This window comes from Scyliorhinus canicula, chromosome 20 (assembly GCF_902713615.1).
Source record: "Scyliorhinus canicula chromosome 20, sScyCan1.1, whole genome shotgun sequence".
Lineage (NCBI taxonomy): Eukaryota > Metazoa > Chordata > Chondrichthyes > Carcharhiniformes > Scyliorhinidae > Scyliorhinus > Scyliorhinus canicula.
The window spans coordinates 76,420,556-76,443,004 of NC_052165.1; the positions used below are offsets into that span (position 1 = coordinate 76,420,556).

General features: G+C 49.7%; 1 protein-coding gene across 1 annotated transcript in view; it reads right to left on the reverse strand.

The window, feature by feature from the left end:
* Positions 1-11,597, reverse strand: part of LOC119955113 (V-type proton ATPase 116 kDa subunit a-like) — a 222,699-nt gene extending 211,102 nt beyond the window's left edge. Inside the window, exon 1 of the mRNA XM_038781000.1 lies at positions 11,537-11,597. The gene's annotated coding sequence lies outside the window, so the exon portion shown is untranslated. The remainder of the gene's footprint in view (positions 1-11,536) is intronic.
* Positions 11,598-22,449: the final 10,852 nt, after the last annotated feature.

Consider the following 22,449-nt stretch of genomic DNA (forward strand, 5'->3'; position numbering starts at 1 on the left):
CTCAAATTAAAATGGCAGCCACATGGAAACCAATGCATAGCAACCTTCCTCTGTTTTAGTGCCAGAGCCTAATTAAAATAGTTGTGACTTCATGGCATCACCAGTGCCTTGAATTTAACATCAGATCTGAAAGCCCACATAGTTCCAAAGTGAAATATGTGAAAAAGGATACCAAAGTAAGTGAAACCGGTTAATTTTCGGAAAGGTTCCTCAGGCACCCAGAAACAGCAGAGTGCACTTCCATGGCCCGCAAGGAATATTTGGGACTCCTTTCCCCGAACTCACCTCTGCCTCAGCTGATTGATGTTGGCACTACAAGCACTTTTAGCCTTTATCATCCAAGTGACCTTGCCTTGAGTCCCCAATGGCACAGTAGCACAGTGGTTAGCAGCTCCAGGGTCCCAGGTTCGATTCCGGCTTGGGTCACTGTCTGTGGGAGTCTGCACGTTCTCCCCGTGTGTACGTGGGTTTCCTCCGGGTGCTCCGGTTTCTTCCCAGAGTCTAAAGATGTGCAGGTTAGGTGGTTTGGCCATGATAAATTGCCCTTTGTGTCCAAAAAGGTTAGGTGCGGTTGCTGGGTTACAGGGATGGGGTGGATGTGTGGGCTTAGGTAGGGTGCTCTTTCCAAGCGCCAGTGCTGACTCGATGGGCCAAATGGCCTCCTTCAGCACTGCAAATTCCATGATTAGGTTTCCTTCCCAAATTCCTGCTCCTGCCCGCCGACTCAGATGTCATTCCTGACAACTTCAGATGAGAGACAAATTTACAGTCTTAAAATACGTCCTGAGGGGCCTGATATTCCTTAGGGGGAGGGAGTGTTTACTGTCCACCCCCAACAAACCTGCCTTCGATTATAATTAGAATATTCGTCTCTCAGAATTGATCCCAATAGTTCCAAAAATACTGCAGAGGTGTGCTGAAGTACAAACATGGCCTACAATCGAAAGAAAAGCATTAGTCCATGAATGCTTGTGATTCATTGTCTGAAGTCTAAAATCTTTTACTATATGAAAATTGTATTTTCATCCGTGGCATCCCATTTGTACATGGAGTGGGATGAACAAATTGCGTTTATACAGCACTCTGTGCCTCAAAGTAGTTTACTAGACGTATAGTGGCTTGAGTTATGCGATATTTATAACAATGGATTTCCAGCTGTGGACAGCATTTCCATCTCTGCGTTTATAAAATGAGGTTTAATCTTAGCAGCTAGGTTCCTGACAAAGCATGCCCCTGGATCATAGATCATAGAATTTACAGTGCAGAAGGAGGCCAATCGGCCCATCGAGTCTGCACCGGCTCTTGGAAAGAGCACCCTGCCCAAGTTCAACACCTCCACCCTATCCCAATAACCCCACCCAACACTAAGGGCAATTTTGGACACTAAGGGCAATTTATCATGGCCAATCCACCTAACCTGCACATCTTTGGACTGTGGGAGGAAACCGGAGCACCCGGAGGAAACCCACGTACACACGGGGAGGATGTGCAGACTCCGCACAGACAGTGACCCAAGCCGGAATCGAACCTGGGACCCTGGAGCTGTGAAGCCATTGTGCTATCCACAATGCTACCGTGCTGCCGTGATAGATCACTAATCACCGTGCTACCGTGATAGATCATTAATCTATCCTTTCTCTTTATAGATACTGATGGACATACTGTACATGGCACTCTTTCTGTTCTTTCTAATGTTCAGGTTTTGCAGTTTTGCTTTTCTAAGTCCCATGACTATTATGAACTGGAGCTCACTATTAGCAAATAGGTTCTAAACATGAACCTCATGATCACAATCAGGTAGGTGGGATGGGCAAAATTGCATTTCTATCGTGCATTTCACAATCACGGAATTTCCAAAAGCAGTTTATAGCCTGGCAACTAATTGTCACACATTAAACTCCCACATGCAGCAATGTGATAATGATCAGATAATTGTTTTTTTACGATGTTAAGGGATACATATTGAAAATGAAAATGAAAATGAAAAATGAAAATGAAAATCGCTTATTGTCACGAGTAGGCTTCAATGAAGTTACTGTGAAAAGCCCCTAGTCGCCACATTCCGGCGCCTGTCCGGGGAGGCTGGTACGGGAATCGAACCGTGCTGCTGGCCTGCTTGGTCTGCTTTAAAAGCCAGCGATTTAGCCTTGTGAGCTAAACCAGCCCCTAGAACACTAGGATCACTACTCCGCTCTTCTTCGTTTAATGTCCAATCTGAAAGACCATTGCAGCAGATGATCGCGAAATCCTGCAGATTCTATAAACTAAACCAGTCTTGACATAATTAAAAGATTCCTCTGGGTTTTTGTTCTTCTTAATTTTCTTCCGACACCAATTGTTGGTGTTTCCATCTGTATGACTCATCTACTTAATAATAATAAATTCGCTGCACCAAGGTGTGAGGAGAATCTTGCTTTTGGTGTCCGCCACAGCTCAGCAACAGTCATGTGGTTTATGAAGCAGAAGGTTGTGGGCAGAAAGTTGTGGGTTCAGGTCCCACTCCAGAGACTACATAGGATTACAGGCTCTTTACAGATCAGAGAAGGTCATTCCATTTGTACTGGCTCTATAAAAGAGCATTCTACCTAGTTCCAATTCCCTACCCTATCTCAGTAATCTTACACCATCTTTTGTTTCGGATGTGAAGGATGTGTTTCCGATATTTGGACTGGTCAGGCAGGGCTTGTCAATACTCACTGCAGAGAGTATCCTACATTAGCGTTGTTTGCGTTATCTTCCCCTGCTAAGTGGGAGATGTGCTGCCTGACTGAGGAACTCGGGTTGGCTCTGAAGGGGGCAAGGATTCAGATGGACCACATGAGATTGCCATTGTATGGGCACCAAATGGTGGGCATTCCAGTGAAATGCCACAAGATTCCAGGAGGATTAAGCTGAAGAGAAATTTTCATCATCAAAGTTTTGTTCATCCTTCGCTGCATGGGGTGCACCAACACCTTCATTTCCAGCTTGAAAATCTCATGAAAGGTCAGAAATCTCACAATGGTCAAGGATTAGTTATCTCCTGCCCTAATGTTGGGGTCATCATTGGAAGGGACAGAGGCAATGGCAACATGTTGCCACAGTGGAATGTGATTAGCAGTTCGTTCGGGCACATCTTTAAGCAACTCCACATAGTAAAGTTCTATCACCCATGGTCTCACCAAGACAGTGGACGTGGCAGCTTTCAAGTGGCTGAAAAGCTAAATCATATAGGGATGCATTTATGTCAATAGGACACCAGCTTAGTAAGACACATATACCATTCTTCAATGCTTGGACAGCTTGGGCATCCAGAGAGCTCCCTTTATCCCATTGCCAGCTCTCAGCACTCTATGATGCTGAGGCATCACCTTGTTACTGGACATCATTCAATCAGGGTGCAGTGACTCGACTACTTGCAAAGCTGCAAGGTCACAGACAGTACATCAGCAGGACAATGGTTTGACTAATTACAAACTCAGGACCATGCAATCGCCGGAAACCCAACAAGTTTTTGCCGTGGATGATCTTTGCATTAGATAGATGTCTGGTCCAGTCAGAATTGACACAACAGCCAATGACAACACCTTCATAGACTCTGCTGAGGTCTTTGGAAATTGGCAAATGCATTGCTTTCAGAGCATGACCGTCCTCAACATAGCCCTGCTCACAAAGGCCAATCCTTTCTATATACTCTAAGTTAATGAGTGCACTCTTGCGCAGTGAATTCCAGATTTAGTTGAGTTCTGTGCCTTTACACAAGGATAACATGAAGCACCACAAAGTGACTATCCAGGGGCAAAGTAAGATCATTCAGGGCAAGGAGAAGGCTTCACCACAAGATGAACCTACCCCTCTGACACCACACTCGTATCCACCTTGCAGACATTTGTAAATTTCCTAATCGATCTTGCTTCCTGAGTTCAGTGTCATGCTTGGGGAGAGAGAGAACGAAGCACGGAATGACTTTCAGCCTCAAACATGGAGACGGGCTACCTGCAGAGAGCCATGGAAATCTATGGCGTTCATGTTTGATACTACTTGTTTCATGAATTCCCTTTCATAAATACCATTCAAACTATACATTGGAGAAACACGTTAGTCGCAATACTTGTGCCATCCACACACCATTGCAACATGAGCAGGGTAATCATTTATTTAAGGCAGATTTATAAGAGGTAGGCCATTAAAGACTGAGATGAGGATGAATTTCTTCACTTAGAGGGTGGTTAATCTTTCGAATTCTCTACCCAGAGAGCATGTTCAAGACAGAAATCAATAGATTTCTACATGTTAAAAATATCAAGGGATATGGGGGTTGTTCAGGAAAATTGGGTTGAGGGATAAGATCAGCCATAATCTCATTGGATAGGACTTGAATGGACCACAGCTCCTACTTCTTACGCTCTTAGTTCTTATAATGGCTAATTTTGATGAACATCTCCAGAGAGCAAAGTATGTTTGCCTAAGATGTAAACTGACAGGTATATTGGCTCTCCATCAGTAGGTCTGTATGTTCTGTATTCCCTGACGTCGCAGATCCTTCAATCCAGTCTGCTGACCACCTCTGACCACTCTGTCTGTCTTTGCATCACTCAGGGCCGATTCTGGAGGCCCGTCATTGGACTCAGACTCAGCAGGAGCCCGGTCTCCAGCTATCCCCCAAGTGTCAGTGATCTCAGCTGTCACTGCCTCCACCTGCTGCGGACCCATGCTCATGAGGTAATCACCATATTGTGAACCTGAGTCTACAGGTAGGTCCCATCGAAGTGTGTGTATCTGCTGGTGGATGATGCAGGTGAACCCAGTGACGGTTCTTTACATCAGAGGTGCTCTGGGAGCTGAGATTCAGTCTTCTTTTGAGGACAACCTCCCCCTTTCCTGGTACCTGGAATAGAGAGGAGGTAACTGATGATTGATGTGGTGAGATAACCACTGTAGTTATGTGTACTGCAGTAGGGGGATGTATGCCTGTACCTGTAATACAGGTTCCTCTGGTCAGCCCCTGCCGGCTAGCTCCGCCCACAGGGAGCTTATGTATAAATGTATGAGAGCTGCTCAGACCCTTAGTCTACTGTTGCAGATGGAGGGACAACATCGTACAGCAATAAAGCCTCTATTGTACTAGTCTCTCGGCTTTGAGTATAATTGTTAGCGCCACAATTTATTGCTGTACGATTTCCCAGTCACCATGGACATCAGAGTCAAGCCTGACCGTCTGCAGCTGGATCCGCATTCGCCTCACGCCAGAAAAGACTTTGATCACTGGCTCGCAGTCTTCGAGGCCTACATCTCTTCAGCAGACCCTCCCCCGACGGAGGCTCAGAAAAAGCAACTCCTGTACTCCAGACTTAGCTCCAGCGTCTTTCCGCTCATTCGAGATGCGACCGACTACACCGCAGCTATGGAACTGCTCAAGGAGAACTATGCACCATCGGCGAACACCCTGTTTGCGAGGCATCAACTTTCTACTCGCGTCCAGCAGCAGGGTGAGTCGATTGAGGACTTCTGGTGGGCCCTTATACCTCTGGTACGAGACTGCGACTGCCGGGCCATCACAGCCACGGAACACTCTGATTTACTCATGTGCGATGCCTTCGTTACAGGCATTGCATCGGACCCCATCCGGCAACGACTGCTGGAAGGGGTCGCCCCCGACCTCGCGGTCGCAAAGGCACTGGCGCTCTCCATGACGGCCGCCTCCCGTAGTGCGCAAACTTACTCCGCTAGCCACTCGGCCCACCCGTCCTACCCCTCGTGGACCCCGCAAACGGCTCCCCAGGCCCATCCGTCCTACCCCTCGTGGACCCCGCAAACGGCCCCCCTAGCAGCCGCCCCCGCGCACTATGCCTGCGCTGCCCTCCGCACCGCACCCCCTGGGGGTCCCCACTGTTACTTCTGCGGCCAACAGAAGCACCCTCGCCAACGCTGCCCGGCCCGCACAGCGACCTGCAAAGCTTGTGGCAAGAAAGGCCACTTTGCAGCGGTGTATCAGTCCCGGACGGTCGCCGCTATCGCGCCGCCGGTCCCCACGCCTCAGCCGCTCCCTCAATGGGCCCCGCCGTCCGCTTCCCCCGACCCCACGTGCGATCAGTGGGCGCCGCCACCTTTTGCCGCCCCCGCCACGTGCGCCCCATGGGCGCCGCCATCTTCATCCACCACAGCCATGTGCGTTCCATGGGCGCCGCCATTTTGTCCCGACCCCACAACGTGTGCTCCATGGACGCCGCCATTTTACCCACAGGTACTGCGGATGCCGCCATCTCGTCTCCAAGGGCCGCCATAACGGGACACGGGTCGCTACCGCTCCTCGTCGGACTCATCTGACTCAACCGCCGACCAACCACTGCTCGCCTCCGTTACGCTCGACCAGTCCCGTCCTCGCAACCTGGCACCGTCTTCCACATCGGTGCTGGTCAACGGCCATGTGACCTCCTGCCTCATCGACTCCGGGAGCACCGAGAGCTTTGTCCACCCGGACACGGTAAGGCGCTATTCCCTTGAGGTCCATCCCGCCGACCGGCAGATCTCCCTTGCCTCCGGTTCCCACTCTGTCCCGATCCGGGGTTTCTGCCTGGTTAAACTCACCGTACAGGGTGTGGAATTCGACCGTTTCCGTCTGTACATTCTCCCTGACCTCTGCACTTCACTCTTACTAGGCCTGGATTTCCAGTGCAATCTCCAGAACCTCACCCTCAAATTCGGTGGACCCCTACCTTCCCTCACCGTTTGCGGCCTCGCGACCCTCAAGGTCGAGCCCCCCTCCCTCTTTGCTAATCTGACTGTGGATTGCAAGCCCGTCGCCACCAGGAGCAGACGGTACAGCACCCAGGACAAGGCCTTCATCAGGTCCGAAGTCCAGCGGCTGCTTCGGGAGGGTATCATCAAGGCCAGCAACAGCCCTTGGAGAGCCCAGGTGGTAGTGGTTAAGACCGGGGAGAAGCACAGGATGGTTGTGGACTACAGCCAGACCATCAACCGGTACACGCAGCTCGACGCGTACCCCCTCCCCCGCATTTCTGATATGGTCAATCAGATTGCACAGTACCGGGTCTTCTCTACTATTGACCTGAAATCCGCCTACCACCAGCTCCCTATCCGTAAATCGGACCGTCCCTACACTGCCTTCGAGGCGGACGGTCGTCTGTACCAATTTCTGAGGGTTCCCTTCGGCGTCACGAGTGGGGTCTCGGTCTTTCAGCGAGAAATGGACCGAATGGTTGACCGGTACGGATTGCAGGCCACCTTCCCGTACCTCGACAATGTCACCATCTGCGGCCATGACCAGCAGGACCATGATGCCAACCTTTATAAATTCCTCCACACCGCATCTCTCCTTAATCTCACGTACAACAAGGAGAAATGCGTGTTCCGCACAGACCGCTTAGCCATCCTTGGCTACGTAGTCCAAAACGGACTACTGGGGCCCGATCCCGACCGCATGCGCCCCCTCATGGAGCTCCCAATTCCCCACTGCCCCAAGGCCCTCAAACGCTGCCTTAGGTTTTTCTCTTATTACGCCCAGTGGGTCCCGCAATACGCAGACAAGGCCCAGCCACTTATCCAGTCCACACATTTTCCCCTCTCGGCCGAGGCACAACAGGCCTTCGCCTGCATTCGATCTGACATAGCCAGGGCGGGGATGCACGCCGTAGACGAGACTCTGCCTTTCCAAGTAGAGAGCGACGCTTCAGATGTCGCCCTTGCCGCCACGCTGAATCAGGCCGGCAGACCCGTGGCATTCTTTTCACGCACCCTCCACGCCTCCGAAATTCGGCATTCCTCTGTCGAAAAGGAAGCCCAGGCAATCGTTGAAGCGGTGCGGCACTGGAGGCATTACCTGGCCGGCAGGAGATTCACTCTCCTCACTGACCAACGGTCGGTAGCCTTCATGTTCAACAACACGCAGCGGGGCAAGATCAAGAATGACAAAATCTTGCGGTGGAGAATCGAGCTCTCCACCTTTAACTACGAGATCTTGTATCGCCCCGGCAAGCTCAACGAGCCCCCAGACGCCCTCTCCCGAGGTACATGTGCCAGTGCACAAGTGAACCAGCTCCGTGCCTTGCACGACAGCCTTTGCCATCGGGGGGTCACTCGCTTGTACCATCTGATCAAAGCCCGCAATCTGCCCTACTCCGTCGAGGAAGTGCGGACAGTCACCAGAGACTGCCAGATCTGTGCGGAGTGCAAGCCGACTTCTACCGGCCAGATCGCGCGCGCCTCGTGAAAGCATCCCGCCCCTTTGAACGCCTCAGCGTGGACTTCAAAGGGCCCCTTCCCTCCACCGACTGCAAAACCTACATCCTTAGTGTGGTCGATGAATTTTCTAGGTTCCCCTTTGCCATCCCATGCCCAGATATGACGTCTGCCACCGTCATCAAGGCCCTGGATTCCATTTTCGCCCTGTTCGGTTTCCCCAACTATATCCACAGTGACAGGGGATCCTCATTCATGAGCGATGAGCTGCGTCAGTTCCTGCTCAGCAGGGGTATCGCTTCCAGCAGGACGACCAGCTACAACCCCCGGGGAAACGGGCAGGTAGAGAGGGAGAACGGGATGGTATGGAGGGCCGTCCAGCTGGCCCTACGGTCCAGGAACCTCCCAGCCGCTCGCTGGCAGCAGGTCCTCCCTGACGCGCTCCATTCCATTCGGTCGCTACTGTGCACCGCAACTAACAGTACACCCCATGAACGTGTTTTTGCCTTCCCTAGGAAGTCCACATCCGGAGTGTCGCTCCCGACTTGGCTCACGACTCCGGGCCCAGTCCTTCTCCGTAGGCATGTACGGCACCACAAGGCGGAACCCCTGGTGGACAAAGTACGCCTTCTCCACGCCAACCCTCAGTATGCCTACGTGGAGTTCCCCGACGGCCGCCAGGACACAGTCTCGCTCCGGGACCTGGCTCCCTCAGGTGCCAATCCCATGCCCACACCCCTTCCTGCGCCAACCCCAGCGCCCCCCTATTCGTCCCCATCAGGTCCATCCCTCATCCCCCTGCCCACCCTGGAGGACACGGAAGATTTCGGCTTGCTCTCGGAGTCATCCCGCCAGCAGCCAGCACCAACACCGCCAGCACCTGCACCATCGGGGCCATCACTGCCTGTGCCGACGTCACCACCACAGCTACGCCGATCACAGCGGAACGTCCGACCACCGATTCGGCTCAACCTGTAACCTGCTAACCGGATGGACTCTTGATTTTCCTTGTTGGACCCTCTTGTAAATAGCATCCTTTGTATTAGAGTTACATGTCACCCCCGCCGGACTCATTTTTTACAGGGGGTGAATGTGGTGAGATAACCACTGTAGTTATGTGTACTGCAGTAGGGGGATGTATGCCTGTACCTGTAATAAAGGTTCCTCCGGTCAGCCCCTGCCGGCTAGCTCCGCCCACAGGGAGCTTATGTATAAATGTATGAGAGCTGCTCAGACCCTTAGTCTACTGTTGCAGATGGAGGGACAACATCGTACAGCAATAAAGCCTCTATTGTACTAGTCTCTCGGCTTTGAGTATAATTGTTAGCGCCACAATTGACTAAGCAGAATCATGCACGATCACCCATAGCCGTTGTCCGCATGTTCTTGGTGTATATTGGAAGCACCCTCGCTGACCTGTTGGGGGAGATCAATCTCACCTTCCATTCAGGAATGATCCCCTCAATCAAGCTCTGCAGCCTGAACTTCAAACCTGGGGTGTCCGGAACCCCGGGTCCTCAACCGTCGTCCATCACTCTCTCCCTTTTGTTCTGTAGAAAGGCTGATGGTTGACTGTAAACACAATGGATGAAAGAATCGTTAAGAAGCGTGCCTGTCTGTTATATCTGCCGGGCCTCCTCCAGTAAGGGTTTGAAATGCCTTTTGTGCCAGAACTTGCACAGGATGGTAAGCTTAAAGGTGGTTGCCAGACATTCAGTACTGATGTCCCATCTGCTGGTCATGTGTGACAACCTTGTGGACTCTCAACACTTCAGACGGCCTGATGCCCTTATGGGAGTGTGAGTAGAAGTTCTACCTACCCTGGCAGAGCAGAGAAGATTATTGGTCTGTTTGCGGCACTGCAGGGCTGTCCTTCTCTTGTGTGCCATGGACGATAATCCCCCTCCCCACAACCTGAGGACGTAGCTGGCGAGGTCAGGTGGGAGAATATCCTGCGCTCATCCCTCGGAAAGATGACCTCTTCTGTTCCCTGGATGCCCTGGAGGGGAATCCCCCTGGGAGGTTTTGTTGACTTACGGGTGCAGAGGATTTGCTTTGCTTGGATGCTGCCATTTTCCTATTCACCGCAAAACCGAGCCTGAAGTGAGTGAATATCATCTGAGTGCCGTTTAAACATGACGCCAGGACCAGGGTGGGTGAATCGCTGCCCGACCCACCGTGATTTCCCAAGCCCCTCATTGATGCATGATCAACGAGCTGAAAAGCAGAAGATTACACGTGCCCTGTAGGAACGACACCGACTTTCCTGCCTGCCACCAGACCTGGGGCCGGAGTCTCCGCTGGCAGGGTTCTCTGTTGTGTCGGCAGCGCACACCCGCGCCCGAAGGTCTCCCGGCGGCATGGGGTGGCGGCCACAATGGGAAGTTCTATTGGAAGGTGGCGGGAACGCAGAGTCCCGATACCGACGAGAGCGCACCACCCAGGAAAACTGGGCTGCGGGCTGGAGAAACCCACCCCGAGAGTCCTAAATGGAAAATTACGCCCCATGCTTCAAAAGTACTGAATTGGTTGAAAAGCCATTTGGGTTTTCCTGTGGTTTTGAAGGGTGCATTTGTTTTTCTTTTCAGCAAGGGTTAGTAGGTAGGCATTGTGAATAGAAAGCTTATCTATTTGGGGGGGGGGGTGGGTGGATTAAATTTGGAGAAAAAATATTTGTGGGTGGGATAGTTTCGCGGGGGAATAATGTGGGGGGGGATTATATTTGGGAAAAATACTTGGGTGGCGGAATAAAATCTGTGGGGGGAAATAATTGTGGGGGAAAAATATTTGTGGGGGGGGGGAATACTTGTGTTCTCCTTGATGAAAGGCATGAGCACCAAATGTAGCTCATTAACTTCCATCCTGGCTGAGATCAACAAAATATAGACTACCAATTGAACATGGGAATCACAATCTGCTTCAGTTACTTGGCAACAGTACCCAACTCACTGATGCATAACATGGTGGCATGACCTTCAACCCCATGAGGTAATGGCAGGGCGGGTGAATCAGCGAGTCCATGGATTTCTCAAGATCCTTGTCAGACGTCAAGTTAAACTATCTTGTCGCACTAGCCCCCCAACTTCAACTTTGAAGATCGCTCCTCGGAGTTCTCTCCAAACATTGCTCCCATCCAAGATGGCTTTAACAACGGCCCACTTTGCGGGGTTTCAATCTCGCCTTCCGAGTTTCCTTCTTGCTGGATTTCAGAGTACACTCAAATACTAGCTTACAAGCTTACACTTTCAGATCTGTGCCATCGCAAAGCAGAACACCCACTGCTCCAGAGCCCCTCCCCACACCCCCTCCCCTCCCCGCCAACCCCCAAACCCTCTGCTCCCTACACTTCTTTCTTTACCTTAATTGGGACCTGTTTTTGTGTCTTTTGCCTTTGTGCCACTGGTTGGCTGGCAGACTGCCTCCAACTGACTGCCTCAAGAAGAGCTGTTCACTGACCCTTGAACCGAGTGTCTGATGACTTATCAAAACACTCCCAGCCAGTCCCACCTTTGTCATGAGGCAGGAGCCAATGTAATAAGCTTTAGAACATCCTGTACCTGAAATGTAACAATCTCCACAGACTGCGGATTTAAAATCCAGGGGGCACTAAGATTAATTGGTTTCTTGACAACATAAAAGAGCTGGAGTTGACAGATTAGAAATCAGTGTCAGTCAATAAATAAAGTGCAATTACGGGGAAAATGCATTATCGTCAGTTGGGCTGGATTTTGTTACCCTTGCACTTGCCCTGACAATGGGATTTTATACTAGATGTTCCTGTCATACAATTAAAAGGTAGTACAGCTCTGACGCACATGTGAGACTTGTGTGAGCAGGGCAAACAACTGAGTGCCTCCTTAGCTGATCAGATTGAAAAATCCTTAATAAGCAGTGCAGTCTAAACTTGGAAGTGCCAGTTAGAATATTGAATTCATTATCAAATCAGATACAGGAAGTTAAATCCGGGATTGGATTGGATTGGATGACTTCCAGTCGCGACACGAGGGAGTCTCCACACTCGAGACAGCTCCTGTCCCGGGACCTTGTTTTTAGGCCCTTTTTGTCCATTTTCTGAGGGCTGTCAGGGGTGAAGCTTGAATATTTTGATGGGATAAGGGTTCTACACGAGACAAAATGCCCAGGAGCTCTAGGTCCAAGAAGCCAGTGACTAAAGAATCGTCATCTGATTCGGAAGCCACTCAAGGCTCATCTGTTGAGGCACCTTCATTACGACGCGAGAGCGAGGTCGGTAATCAATAACCTTTAATCTACAGAGAACTGAACAGCATCCAAGAGAAGTGTGCTCACCACGTGGAGCCTTATCCTTATATACCATTTCCTGGGGGCGTAGTCAGAGGCGGAGTCCCCCAGGGTTCCAAGCCTCTTAAAGGGGCAAGGTATTAAAGGTCAGGTACCGTTTACGGCAGTTATTAATACCGTTCATCACATCTGTCGAGAAGACAATGGTGGAGGCTCTGTCCGTGATCACCTCGTTGATGATCGAGATGCTTACAGACATCTTAGCATCAGAATCTCAGCAACAAGCTATCTGAGATATCCACAATTCAATAGAGGTTCAAATTCGTTCGGAGCTGGCGAGAGTGGATAAAACGGTAAAGGCGTGTGGTGCAGTGCTAAAGGGTGGAGGTAGCTCTTTCGAACCAGAGTGACAAAATTGTCTCGCTGGAGGCTGAGATGACCGGTGATAATATCACACTGTGTGCCAGTGTTGATGATCTGGAGAATCGCTCCAGTAGGTAGAACCTTGGAATCGTGGGGCGGCTGGAGAGAGTAAAGGCCCCAAATCTGACTGTGTGGAAGATGCTTGAGAAGATGGTGGGTGAGGGTGGATCGTCGTCCCCTTCCGGGTTGGATCGAGCCCACCGGTCAGAAGTCCCGTTTAGGTGAGCAATCATCGTCAGGTTCCACAGCTACCAGGAGACGCGTCCTGAGATAGGGACTACAAATGGGAGGACCACGCCATCAGGATCATTCAGGACGTGGGAATGAAGCTGGCTAAAAAGCAGGCCAAGGCCACATTGTACAGGAGTAAAGTGGCGGTTTGGGGTGGTATACCCTGCTGGCCTCCGAGGACTTTTGACTGGAAAGACTGTTATTTTGATGAAGGAAGATGATGCTTTTGTGAGGAAGCATGGATGAGGGTGAATCCCCCCCTGATCTCCACTAACACCAACAAGACGAGGTTGGTGGCAGCACAAGGGACACTAAAAGGAAAGGTTGAGGACTAGAAAATTTGGTCACGATGCCAGAACCTCCACATAGTGGGCCTACCAGAAGGGACTGAGGAACCCTATGGAGGACATGGCCGAAATGCTGGGTAACCTGGTGGGACGAGACAGCTTCCCAAAACCCCCAGAAATAGACAGAGCCCATCACTCCGGCCAAAGCCCAAAGCCGGGGAACAGCCGAGGGCCACCATTGCAAAGCTACAAGGATACCAGGACCGGGAAAGAATCTTGAACAGGGCCAGGCAGACACAAACCTGCAATTGAGAGGGACACCCAATCTGGGTGCACGAAGATATTGGGGCAGACCTGGCCAAGCGCTGGACAGAGTTCAACAGGGCCAAGGCAACCGTTTTTAAGAATAGTGTAAAATTTGAATGCTGTACCCAGCCAAGCTCTGGCAGACTTTCCAGGGCAGGGATGCTATTTCAGAACTGTCCACAAACATGGGCTGGGAAGACAGCAACAAAACCCTCGCTGAGCCAGACGCCCCAACAGACTGGGACAATAAGAAGCTGTTTACACGGGACTGTACCGCCTCACTTTGAATGTTATGACTAAGACTCTGAGAGGAGGGGGCAAGAGCAGCAGGGAGCAGGAGGGGGTGGAAAGGAGGTGAGGGGATAAAGAAATGCTATGATCGGGGGGGGTCTAGATTAGCCTCAGGAGGGGGGGGGGGTCACCAGTTTAGCGGCTAAGCTAGCGCTCCAGGAGGTACAAGAGAAGGGGGCGGCCACAGAACGTCTCTCATCGGGGGCGGGGGGGGGGAGATTCTGATTAATAAAAGGGTTTCTTTCTTGGCTGCTAAGATTATGGCGGACCCAAGCACGAGACAAGTAATGGTCAGTGGGTCTTTGGCAGCCACGTCGATGGTCCTCATTAATGTGTACGCTCCAAATTGCGAAGATATGGCTTTGGAGTCCACACGTTCTCCCCGTGTCTGCGTGAGTTTCTTCTGAGGAATCCGGTTTACTCCCACAAGTCCCGAAAGACGTGCTCGTTAGATGAATTAGACATTCTGAATTCTCCCTCAATGTACTCGAACAGGCGTGCCAGAGTGTGGTGACTAGGGGCTTTTCACAGTGACTTAATTGCAGTGTTAATGTAAGCCTATATGTGACAATAATGAAGATTATTATTAATAAGCTACTGGCCTCTAATCCTGACTTGGACTCTAATTTTTAGGAGGGGGGGGGGGAAATTGACTTGTTCTTTAGACCCTTGAATAAACCGATCTAGGCCGAAGTCTCTGATTCCATCAGGAGTAATGGGACTGGGGCGAGGTGCTGAGCCGCTGCGGTTTTTGCAATTGAGCGATGAGGACTTCTCTTTTTTCTCTTTTATCCATCAGGTTTTCTCTCGGATTGACTTTTTTGTAGAGTAAGTCTCTCCTTCCTGGGGGTGGAGAGGCGGGGTACCTGGCAATTGTTATCCCAGATCATGCCCTACACTTTGTGGATGTGGTATTGAAGCCAAGTCCTTCTCAATGCCCGCTGTAGTGATTGGATAGGGTGTTGTTGGCGGATAAAGGGTTTTGTGAATGTACATCCTCCACTATTGGGGAGGGAGTACATTATGTTTAACAAAAGTGAGTCTCTCCCTCCTTCCACATTGTGGGAGGTACTTAATGTGATCATCAGGGGAGAGATCACTTCCTATAAGTCACACAAGGACAAGATTGGGAGGGAGGGGAGGCGAGGGGACCGCCAATACTCATTTGCCCCTACACTGGAAATGTTGGCGAGTAGGAAAGATTTGCAGGTGCAATTTGATCTGCTCTCAATGGGTAAGGCGCTAAACCAGCTGTGATGCTCGAGAGAGACTTTACAAGCACAGCGAGGAGACCAGCCACCTTTTAGCGCACCATCTGAGGCAATAGGCTGTCTCCCGGGAGATTGTACAGGGACTGGTGGCAGGTTTGTTGCCGCCCCATCAAAGGTAATGCAGCGTTTGAAACTTTTTATTATAGTCTGTACAGATCGGAGCCCATGGTGGAGATGGAGGAGGGAGAAAAGTTAGAGACCCCAAGGTGGCTATGAAGTGTATTGCTTCAATGCTGTTGGGCAAGGCTCTGAGACTGGATGGGTTTTCAGGCGTGTTTTTTTCAGCGAGAGACAGTCGAGTGGCTTAGCCTTACCTCATTGCCTATTTTATGACTGGGCAGCTAATATTGAAAAGGTACTGGGATGGCTCAAGGATTGTATATGGCTCTAGTAGTGGTTCTAGCTAGGGCCTTGGTAACTACCTCACTTCCATTTTCCCCCTGCAAAATATACTTCAAGTCCAATAGTGGCGCCTCGCAGAGGATTTGGAGACAGTTTTGGGCAACATTTTAAGCTCATTGCAATGCCGTAATTTCGTTGTCAGCCCCTATATGTAAGGATTATCTTTTTGTGCTGGCAGCTTTGGACTCGATGTTCAGGTCCTGGGGCAGGGAGTGGCTGGAGAGGTTTGGGAATCTGTTTGCGGGGGTAGGTTTGTTGGTTTTGAGGAGCTGATGGATAAATTCCAACTTCCGAGGCCTAATTTATTTAGGTATTTTCAAGTGTGCAATTTGCTGCGGAAGGAGATATCGTCGTTTCCCTTGGCCCTTTTTGCCTTCCCTCCTGAACGGAGTTTTATCTCTCACCGTGGTGCCCTCCTGAATAGACTTTTGTCTCTCACCGTGGTGAGTGAAGGAAAGATTTTGGAAATTTATGGCCAGATCCTGTCAGCAGAGCAGGCGCTGTTGGAGGAAGTGGGAGGGAGAGCTGGGTCTAACTTTGGAGGGAAGGGTGTGGAGTGGAGCTCTTCACAGAGTCAACTCAACCTCCTGGGCTCAGCTTGTAGGTGGTGCACAGGGCACGCCTGACCAGGGCGAGGTGAGTGTTTTTTCTCGGGGTGGAGGATTGGGGCGAAAGTTGTGCTCGGGAGAATCATATGTTCTGGTCATGTCCTAAACCTGGAAGCTCCTAGATCTCCTTCTTTAGCACTATTCTAGGCATTCCAGGATTCTTGATATCGAGATGGGGCTTTGCCCGCTGGTGGCTATTTTTGGGGTTTCAGACTCGCTGGCGCTGCAGAATGGGGGGGGGGGGGGGTAACGGTGGATGTCCTCGCCTTTGCCTCATTGATAACCTGGAGGTGAGCCTGCTGGGGTGTAATTCTAATTCTCCACCCAGTGCCTTTGCGTGAACTCCTATACGTAGAGCAGGTCAAGTACACCAGTAGAGGGTCGTTCGAAGGGTCTACTCGAGCTGGCAACCAATTCCTTCCTTTTTCAGAGAGTTGGTCGCCATAAGCTGTTAGGGCAGCAAGGTAGCACAATGGGTAGCACTGTTGCTTTACAGCTGCAGGATCCCAGGTTCAATTCCCGGCATGGATCGCTGTCTGTGCAGAGTCGGTATGTTCTCCCCATGTCTGCATGGGTTTCCTCCGGGTGCTCCAGTTTCCTCCCACAAGTCCCAAAAGACGAGCTGTTAGGTGAATTGGACATTCTGAATTCACCCTCTGTGTACCTGAACAGGCACCGGAATGTGGAGACTAGGGGCTTTCCACAGTAACTTCATTGCAGTGTTAATGTAAGCCTACTTGTGACAATAAAGATTATATTATTATAGTGGGGGTTATTTATTAGTTTGTGGTGAGGTGGGGGGGTTAGTGGGGTTAATAATTTATTTCATGAAGTTAATACTTATGTATCAACTTGTATGTATTTGTTGGTTAGTGCAGATGTATTTTGTAATAACAGAAAATTATTTTTTTGCAATCAAAACATTTTTTTAAAAGATTGGATTAAGGGCGAAGGGAATGAGAGACAAAAGAAATGTTTAAAAAATTATAATTAAAATCTGAAGGATAAAGACTCCAGAGAGGTTGTTTAGTGAAAATTAATGGTAAGCATGCCATTAAAATTTTACTTGCATAGAAATCGACAAGTCCAAATTTGTTCAGGCAAACATCATACTTACTTACAAGGTGTGTACAGCAACTTCATGTTGTTCATCAGTTATTTTGACTGCCCAACATATCTACTGGTACTGTCAAGCAGAATTTGTCTGCAATTTTCAGTTTGGTGTTGTTTAGTTGTTCTGCTGCTTTGGACTGACTATCTTGAGTCATTGTCACTGTCTTTTTAGGCTGATTGTGATCTCAAATTTATCTGCAGTGATTGAGAAGGTGTCTAGGATTGACTGCAGGCCGATAGTTGAATGTGCCACACAAACTGCATCATCAGCAAACAGGAGTTCATGTCTCAGAACAAGACTCACTTTGGTCTCTGCTCTCAATCTGGGCAGGTTGAACAGCCTTCAATCTGATCTGATGTGCAGTAAAACCCATTCTCCAAAATCTTAATCCCCGGAACAAGAGGAAGGAGGAGAAGAAGATGCCAAAATGCAATGATGCAGAAACGTAACCCTGTTTTATTCCACTCAGTCCTGGACCGAGTTAGATAGCATTTTATTTCAGATGATTCTTCCTTTCATTTCACAGTAAAAGATTTCACGGTCTGGTGTAGTTATGCTAGGAAACAAATTTTTGAAGGGAGAACAACCCATTTTGGTTAACCGGCTTGAAGCTTTGGTCAGGTCTACAAAGCAACATACAGTGGCTTCTGCTGTTCTCTGCTCATTTCTTGAAGTCATCTCAGTAAAGGTCATCTCTTGCCACAATCTTTTATTTTGTGTTATTCATCAGTTGTTTTGGCTTCCCTGCCCACAGGAATGGTCTCTCCACCCCACAAAGAAGACCCTTTTACTTGTCTCCAGTATTCTACCGCCACCCGGACCTCTCTCTCTATTTCACAGAATCATAGAAAATATAGTGAAGAGGCTTTTGGGTCCATGACAGATGACAAATGAAAAACACCTGACCTACCTCCCTAATCCCATTTGCCAGCACTTGGCCCAGAGCCTTGAATGTACCAAGTTCTCAACCAGGTACTTTTTAAAGGATGTGAGGCAACCCGCCTCTACCACCCTCCCAGGCAGTGGATTCCAGACCGTCACCACGCTCTGCATAAAAAGAATTTAATCTCATCCCCCCGAAACCTCTTGCCCCTCACCTTGAACTCCCATCGTAACTGACCCTTCAACCAGGAGCTGGTTTAGCTCACTGGGCTAAATCACTGGCTTTTAAAGCAGACCAAGCAGGCCAGCAGCACGGTTCGATTCCCTTACCAGCCTCCCTGAACAGGCGCCGGAATATGGCGACTAGGGGCTTTTCACAGTAACTTCATTGAAGCCTACTCGTGACAATAAGTGATTTTCATTTTCATTTCATTTCAACTAAGGGGAACAGATGCTCCCTATTCACCCTGTTCATGCCCCTCATAATCTTGTACACCTCAATCAGGTCGGCCCTGCTCCCAAGAAAACAAGCCAATCCTATCCAACCTCTCCTCATAATTTAAATGTTCCATCCCAGGCAAAGTCCTGGTGAATCTCCTCTGCACCCCCTCCAGTGCAACCACAACCTTCCTATAATGTGGTGACCAGTATTGCACACATTACTCTAGCTGTGGTCTCACCAAAGTTCTATACAACTCCTTCATGACCTCCCTGCTTTTGTAATCTATGCCTCAATTGATAAAGGCAAGTGTGCCATATGGCTTTTTCACCACTCTATTAACCTGCCCTGCCACCTTTAGAAATCTATGGACAACATGCCACTGCTCTTCTATAGATTTGCCCACAAGTAATTCTTCCCAGTCTACCTTAGAATCAAAACTTTTTTTGTGTAACTTGTCTATTTCTTTGTCCATAATGAGCTTAAATTGCACCATGTTGTGATTGCTATCACTAAAATGCTCCCTCACCAACACCTCAACCACCTGTCCAGCATCATTCCCCGGAATTAGGTCCAGCACTGCACCATCCCTTGTTGGACACTCTACATATTGACCTAGAAGGTTCTCCTGTATACATTTTAATAACTCCACTCCTTCAAAGCCTTAACATAATGTATATCCCAACTAATATTAGGAAAGTTGAAATCACCTAATATTATTACCATATTATTATTTTGGCACACCTTTGAAACTTGCGCACATATTTGCTCCTCAATTTCCCGCAGACTATCTGGGGGTCTATAATAAACACGTAGCAATGCGGCAGCCTCTTTTTTATTCCTAAGCTCTACCCACAAATCTTCATTTGATTCCCCCTCCAAGATATCATCGCTCCTTACCTGAGTAACTGACTCCTTAATTAATAATGCATTGTCTCCTCCTCTTCATAGAATTTACAGTGGCAGGAGGCCATTCGGCCCATCGAGTCAGCACTGGCCCTCGGCAAGAGCACCCCAGCTAAGCCCACACCGCCACCCCATAACCCCACCTACCCTTATTTTGGGACACTAAGGGCAATTTAGCATGGCCGATCCACCTAACCTACACATCTTTGGACTGTGGGAGGAAACCGGAGCACCCACGCAGACACGGGGAGAATGCGCAGACTCCGCACAGACAGTGACTCAAGCCGGGAATCGAACCTGGGACCCTGGAGCTGTGAAGCAACAATGCTAACCACTGTGCTCCCTTGCCGCTCTTTTACCCCTCTACTCTCTCACCTGAAGATTCTATATCCCGGGATGTTGAGCTGGCAATCCTGCCCTTCTCTCAACCACGTCTCCATGTCGGTTACTATATCACAATTTCACATGTCCATCCTCTATTCCCTCTGCTTTGCCCCTATTGTGCTAACAGTCTGTGTCCCCTCCACGTGCCAAATTAGTTTAAATTCCTCCCAACAGCACCAGCAAACCTGCCGGCATGGATGTCAGTCTCGCTCTGGTCCAGATGTAGATTGTCCCACTTGTACAGGTCTCACCTTCCCCAGAAATGGTCCCAGAGATCCACAAATCTAAAACGCTCCCTCCTGCACCAGCTCTTAAGCCACACATTCATCTGCGCTATTCTCCTATTTATTCTCTCTCTTGGCTTTTTCATTTTATTACAAGGGAATTGGATTGCCGAGTCTTACTGCAATTATATAGAGCCTTGATGAGACCACACCTGGAGTAGTTAGGAAAGATATTCTTGCCATAGAGGGGCTGTAACAAATGTTCAGTAAACTCATTCCTGGGAAAGTGGGATTGTCCTATGAGGAAAGGTTAATTAGACTGGGCCTTTTTTCTCTGGAGCTTAGAAGAATGAGATGTGATCCCATTCAGGCATTCAAAATTCTTACAGGCACGGCAGGGTAAATGCAAGAAGGACTTTCCCCTTGGCTGTGCAAGGTCTAGAACCAGGCGACACAATCTCAGAATAGGGCAGAGGGGAAGGCCATTTAGGGCTGAGATGAGGAGGAACTTCTTCAAAGGCTTGGTGAATATTTGGAATTCTCTACCCCAGGGGACTGTGGAGCCTCAGTCATTGAGCATGTTCAAGACTGTGGTTGAAAGATTTCTACATATTAAAAATCTCAAAGGATATGGGGGCAGTGCAGGAAAATTATGTTGAAGCAGAAGATCAATCATTATCAACCATGGTGAAGCATTAATTTACTTTCAGTTAGATAGACCGTATTTGCTGTTCACAATGTAGGATCCACTACATTGGTGGACCAAACACAGAATGGGTGGCAGCTTTACAGAACACCTCTGTTCAATCCACAAGTGCAACCTGAACATCCAGTCTGTTATTATTTTTGTTCTCCTCTTGCTGCCCTTTGCCTGTTATAGAGCTGCAATGAAGCTCAGTGCAATCTTGAGAATCAGCACCTCACCTTTCAACTGGACTTAACATTGAGTTCAACAATTTCCGATCGTAACCTCTCCCCTATTTTGTTTCCTTTACTCGTTTGTTATCATTTGTTATCCTCTTATTTAATTTTCTTTGCTTTCAGGTCACACCTCTTCAGGAACCTGCCCTGTACAGATCTTCTGAGGAATATCGGGCCATATTCTCAGATTCTGAGGCTAAGTGGAACCGTGGCGTTTTATGTGGAAAAGGTCAGCGATGCTGCGACCAGTGAAGGGCTCGCAGCCGTGCCACTTAAAACACCTGGTCTCCACAAAATAAGCAGCCGGAGAAAATGGCAGGTCTGTAGCCGCGCATGCGCACGGCGGGAACCTGGAGTGGTCGCATCGTACAACATGGCACTGGCCGTGCGCGGCCTGACCTGCCAGATAGTGCCCCCTTGGACACCCCCTGACTACTCCCCAGCCCTCGCTGAAGTCCCCCCACCGCGTGGCGGCGCTGGACAGTCAGCAGCAGCCACATCGGGTTTCCGCACGGCTGGGACCACACGTCAACCACGCCGTCCTGAACTCGGCCCATCGGGGACGGAGCACGGGGGAGGGCCTTCAGGTGACGTCCTGAGGCCTTCCCAAGATGTGCGGCATGCGCCACGTGGCGATGAAGCCATTTCAGAGGGGGCGGAGCATGCAAAATCCGTGCGAAACAGGCACCGCCCCTGACTCCATCGTAAAACTGGATTCTCCGCCCGATCGCCAAATACGAAACCAGTGTCGGGAAACACCATCTTCTTTTGTTCCATTATCACTCCCTTTGTCTTGCACCGTAAAATGTTTTGTTGTTAGATCTTGCCTTCCACCCCATCACAATTCTTCCCTTTTGTTCAGCTTCCCATCAACAACCATCCCCTTCAATTTCACTTGCTCAAAGTCTAAAGATTCCTCGGAGTTCTGATGAAAGGACACAGATCTGAAATATTGTGCGATTTTCTGCCCCCCCCCCCCCCCCCCCCCCCCCCCCCCCCGGCCCCCCCGGTCTGTTTTGCAGCAGCAGAGGCAGCCCGCCATTGGCCAGCAGCAGGCTCTGCTGGTCCTGCCTCTGTCAACACTGTGTGCACCCTCCGACGCTGGGAAACCTGCGGCCTGTGTTCGCCGTCAGTGGGACTGGAAGACGGGAACAGCTGGAAAATTCTGGCCGTTAATTCCACTTCTCTCTCCACAGTTGCTGCCAGGTCTGCTGAGTATTTCCAGCAATCTGTTTTGATTGTAGAAAAAATGTCCTGCTTTTGGTGTCAGCCATGGTTTAAGTAGTAGCACGTCCACCGCAGAGTGAAGAGTTGTGAGCACA